The sequence below is a fragment of the Heptranchias perlo genome, unplaced genomic scaffold, assembly GCF_035084215.1.
Source record: "Heptranchias perlo isolate sHepPer1 unplaced genomic scaffold, sHepPer1.hap1 HAP1_SCAFFOLD_345, whole genome shotgun sequence".
In the NCBI taxonomy this organism is placed as follows: domain Eukaryota; kingdom Metazoa; phylum Chordata; class Chondrichthyes; order Hexanchiformes; family Hexanchidae; genus Heptranchias; species Heptranchias perlo.
In genome coordinates this window covers 277124-282500 of record NW_027139357.1, presented here as the reverse complement: position 1 = coordinate 282500, position 5377 = coordinate 277124, and the positions used below count along the sequence as shown (strand labels likewise).

Here is a 5377-nt window from a genome sequence, read left to right as displayed (position 1 = left end):
GCCCAGACTCACTGAGGGGAGGGTCATCTCTCTCTCTAACTCTCTCTCTCGCTCTCCTGAGCCCAAACTCACTGAGGGGAGGGTCATCTCTCTCTCCAACTCTCTCTCTCTCTCCTGGGCCCAAACTCACTGAGGGGAGGGTCATCTCTCTCTCTAACTCTCTCTCTCGCTCTCCTGGGCCCAGACTCACTGAGGGGGAGGGTCATCTCTCCCTCTAACTCTCTCTCTCGCTCTCCTGGGCCCAGACTCACTGAGGGGGAGGGTCATCTCTCTCTCCAACTCTCTCTCTTGCTCTCCTGGGCCCAAACTCACTGAGGGGAGGGTCATCTCTCTCTCTCTCTCCTGGGCCCAAACTCACTGAGGGGAGGGTCATCTCTCTCTCTTGCTCTCCTGGGCCCAAACTCACTGAGGGGTGGGCCATCTCTCTCTCTAACTCTCTCTCTCACTCTCCTGGGCCCAAACTCACTGAGGGGAGGGGTCATCTCTCTCTCCAACTCTCTCTCTTGCTCTCCTGGGCCCAAACTCACTGAGGGGAGGGTCATCTCTCTCTCACTCTCCTGGGCCCAAACTCACTGAGGGGTGGGCCATCTCTCTCTCTTACTCTCTCGCTCTCCTGGGCCCAAACTCACTGAGGGGAGGGTCATCTCTCTCTCTTACTCTCTCGCTCTCCTGGGCCCAAACTCACTGAGGGGAGGGTCATCTCTCTCTCTTACTCTCTCGCTCTCCTGGGCCCAAATTCACTGAGGGGAGGGTCATCTCTCTCTCTAACTCTCTCTCTTGCTCTCCTGGGCCCAACTCACTGAGGGAGGGTCATCTATCTCTCTAACTCTCTCTCTCTCTCTCTCTCTCTCTCCTGGGCCCAAACCCACTGAGGGGAGAGTCATCTTTCTCTCTAACTCTCTCTCTCGCTCTCCTGGGCCAGACTCACTGAGGGGAGGGTCATCTCTCTCTCTAACTCTCTCTCTCGCTCTCCTGAGCCCAAACTTACTGAGGGGAGGGTCATCTCCCTCTCCAACTCTCTCTCTCTCTCCTGGGCCCAAACTCACTGAGGGGAGGGTCATCTCTCTCTCTAACTCTCTCTCTCGCTCTCCTGGGCCCAGACTCACTGAGGGGGAGGGTCATCTCTCTCTCTAACTCTCTCTCTCGCTCTCCTGGGCCCAAACTCACTGAGGGGAGGGTCATCTCTCTCTCTAACTCTCTCTCTCGCTCTCCTGGGCCCAGACTCACTGAGGGGGAGGGTCATCTCTCCCTCTAACTCTCTCTCTCGCTCTCCTGGGCCCAGACTCACTGAGGGGAGGGTCATCTCTCTCTCTCTTACTCTCTCTCTCTCCTGGGCCCAAACTCACTGAGGGGTGGGCCATCTCTCTCTCTAACTCTCTCGCTCTCCTGGGCCCAAACTCACTTAGGGGTGGGCCATCTCTCTCTCTGTGTTTCTCTCTCTATCCCCATCTCTCTCTTTTTCTCTCTGACTCTCCATCTCTCTCTTTTTCTCTCTGACTCTCCATCTCTCTCTCTATCCCCATCTCTCTCTCTATTTCTCTCTAACTCTCTCTCTATCTCTATCTCTCTCTCTTTCCCCTCCATCCCCTCCATCTCTCTCTCTTCACCCCCCACCCTTGCAGAAACACTCACCCTTTCTCCTATCTCTCTCTCTATCTCTCTCTATCTCTCCCCCTCTATTTCTCTCTCTCTCTATCTCTCTCTCTCTTTCTATCTCTCTATCTCTATCTCTCTCTCTACTTCTCTATCCCTATCTCTCTCTATATCTCTCGCTCTCTCTCTCCCGATCTCTCTCTCTCTCTTCACCCCCCACCCTTGCTGAAACACTCACCCTTTCTCCTGTCTATCTCTCTCCAATTCTCTCTATCTCCCTTTCTCCCCGCCCCCTCTCTCTCTCCCCCCCCCTCGATCTCTCTCTCTTCCCCCCCTCTCTCTCTCTTCACCCTCCACCCTTGCTGAAACACTCACCCTTTCTCCTATCTCTTTCTCTCTCTCATTCTCTCTATCTCTATCTCCAGCTCTCTATCTCCCCCTCTCTCTCCCCCCTCTCTCTCTCCCCCCTCTCTCTCTCCCCCTCTCTCTCTCTCTTCACCCCCCACCCTTGCTGTAACACTCACCCTTTCTCCTATCTCTCTCTCTCCCCCCTCTCTCTCTCTCTCCCCCCTCTCTCTCTCTCCCCCTCTCTCTCTCTCTTCACCCCCCACCCTTGCTGTAACACTCACCCTTTCTCCTATCTATCTCTCTATCTCTCTCTCTCTATTTCTATCTATCTCTCTCTCTCTCTCTCTCCCCCCTCTCTCTCTCTCCCCCCTCTCTCTCTCTCTTCCCCCCACCCTTGCTGTAACACTCACCCTTTCTCCTATCTGCCCTGTAGGTCCAGCTGTTGCTCCAGGAGCAATCCTCGGACCTGGAGGTCCGATTGCCCCCGGGAGGCGGTCAGTGTTCGGTTGTGGACCCCGATGAAGAATGAAGGGGAGGGAGCGTGTCCGCGAGAGCCCGCGATCCCCTCTCCGTGTGTTTTACAGCCTCGCCCGATAACCACTCTGCCTTACCCTCGCCTCGCTTAACCCAAGGAAACTCTCAGCAAAGGGTTAATCTGCAACTAGACGTGTGCTGATGTTATCCCACTCATGTTATCCCTCTTTATACTGCAGGAGTGGGGGAGCTTTGTGCCTTTGTTTTATTAAACAGTGAAAGGACCATCTCATTTCCAAGTAGTGACCACTGGACTGTTGAACAGAGACTGACCCTACAGGTCTGGCCCGTTTCAGGATGAAGTGATCTCCAGCTGAACGAGGGAATTTAATGAAAGACCTCCCATTGTGTGCGGGTCCCTGAGCTTCAGGGAGTGTGAGCACTGAGAACGGGCACAAGGTCAACAGTCAGTCCTTGCAAAAGGAGAACCCCCGGGGAGATTTCATCTCTCGAATCGGGGTTTGTGGAGAATGGGGGAATTAGCCGGTGATGGTCACGACAGAATCAAAGATAAACTTATCGCTAAAGCTTTTATTTGGTAGAATAGCAATTATGTGTGAAAAGAGCGACATATTTGACAAGATAATGAAGTGAGGGAGTTTTACCGATCTGATGAGTCCAATGGAAACAGTCAGGAAACGAGCTTTATTAACTGAGGGTATTGACAAGGGCCAGGTCCAGGGAGACACTCCTTATACGGAGTTATATTCCTGAGGACGTGGAATGAAGGGTGTTTACATCGTGACTCACGTCAATCAGTGGAAGTGCTGTAAAATGACCCGTTAGTCATGTAAAGATGTGAAACTACACACACGCGAGCAAGACATGATCAGGGCTGTGTAGCTTCCCACTGAGGGACAGTCAGAGAAGGAAACCTGGAGCTCAGGAGGGGATCAAACAAAACGTGTCAGACGGTAATGAGGATTTGGATTGCAAGGGTTAGATGGGTCTGAAGACTGAGCTCAGAGCTTTACTCTGTATCTAAACCTGTACCTGCCCTGGGAGTGTTTGATGGGACAGTGTAGAGGGAGCTTTACTCTGTATCTAACCCTGTACCTGCCCTGGGAGTGTTTGATGGGACAGTGTAGAGGGAGCTTTACTCTGTATCTAACCCTGTACCTGCCCTGGGAGTGTTTGATGGGACAGTGTAGAGGGAGCTTTACTCTGTATCTAAACCTGTACCTGCCCTGGGAGTGTTTGATGGGACAGTGTAGAGGGAGCTTTAATCTGTATCTAACCCTGTACCTGCCCTGGGAGTGTTTGATGGGACAGTGTGGAGGGAGCTTTATTCTGTATCTAACCCGGTCTGTACCTGCCCTGGGAGTGTTTGACGGGACAGTGTAGAGGGAGCTTTAATCTCTATCTAACCCTGTACCTGCCCTGGGAGTGTTTGATGGGACCGTGCAGAGGGAGCTTTATTCTGTACCTAACCCGGTCTGTACCTGCCCTGGGAGTGTTTGATGGGACAGTGCAGAGGGAGCTTTATTCTGTATCTAACCCGGTCTGTACCTGCCCTTGGAGAATTTGATGGGACAGTGTAGAGGGAGCTTTACTCTGTATCTAACCCGGTCTGTACCTGCCCTGGGAGTGTTTGATGGTACAGTGTAGAGGGAGCTTTACACTGTATCTAACCCTGTACCAGCCCCGGGAGTGTTTGATGGGACAGTGTAGAGGGAGCTTTATTCTGTATCTAACCTGGTCTGTACCTGCCCTGGGAGTGACTGATGGGACGGTGTAGAGGGAGCTTTACTCTGTATTTAACCCTGTACCTGCCCTGGGAGTGTTTGATGGGACAGTGCAGAGGGAGCTTAATTCTGTATCTAACCCGGTCTGTACCTGCCCTGGGAGAATTTGATGGGACAGTGTAGAGGGAGCTTTACTCTGTATCTATCTCCGGTCTGTACCTGCCCTGGGAGTGTCTGATGGTACAGTGCAGAGGGAGCTTTACACTGTATCTAACCCTGTACCTGCCCTGGGAGTGTTTGATGGGACAGTGTAGAAGGAGCTTTACTCTGTATCTAACCCGGTCTGTACCTGCCCTGGGAGTGTTTTATGGGACAGTGTAGAGGGAGCTTTACTCTGTATCGAACCCTGTACCTGCCCTGGGAGTGTTTGATGGGACAGTGTAGAGGGAGCTTTACTCTGTATCTAACCTGGTCTGTACCTGCCCTGGGAGTGTTTGATGGGACAGTGTAGAGGGAGCTTTACTCTGTACCTAACCCTGTACCTGCCCTGGGAGTGTTTGATGGGACAGTGTAGAGGGAGCTTTACTCTGTATCTAACCCGGTCTGTACCTGCCCTGGGAGTGTTTGTTGGGACAGTGTAGAGAGAGCTTTACTCTGTATCTAGCCCGGTCTGTTCCTGCCCTGGGAGTGTTTGATGGGACAATATAGAGTGAATTTTGCAGATTAACTAATCCATCACCTCCTTGTTCTGCGAGTTTTGGTGAATTTAATCCCTCCATGTTCTGTGTTGTGAGCTGTATTCTCTTGACCCATTGAAGTTTGCTGTTTCAATATCATTCCCCCGATTGCTGTGTGTGATGTTATTCTGATGGATTTGTTGGAATGAGCGAGATCCCATCTTTGGAGATTGGATTGAGTCAAATGAGCTGTAACCATAATGAGTGTGTGATCTCTCTCTGTACCTTATAATCTTTAATAAACTGAGTTGAGCATTCCCCAGGAATCTGTTTTTCTATCCGTGTCTCCCCTCTCTCTGGGGATGAAATTGCTTTTGGGCCGTAGTGAATAATGGGAGATGGTGAATTGAAGGCCGATTTACCCCGACAATTCTCTTTCCCATTGAAGAGATTGTGTTGGTCTCTCACACATTCTCTTTCTCTCTCTCTGCTGGGCTCTCTCTCTCATTCACTCTCTCACTCTCTCCCTCTCGACCCTGT

At 51.6% G+C, this 5377-nt stretch overlaps 1 long non-coding RNA gene across 1 annotated transcript in view; it reads left to right on the top strand.

The window, feature by feature from the left end:
* Positions 1 to 5163, top strand: part of LOC137311512 (uncharacterized) — a 6631-nt gene extending 1468 nt beyond the window's left edge. The window contains exon 2 of the long non-coding RNA XR_010960433.1: positions 2375 to 5163. This is a non-coding gene — a long non-coding RNA (uncharacterized lncRNA). The remainder of the gene's footprint in view (positions 1 to 2374) is intronic.
* Positions 5164 to 5377: the final 214 nt, after the last annotated feature.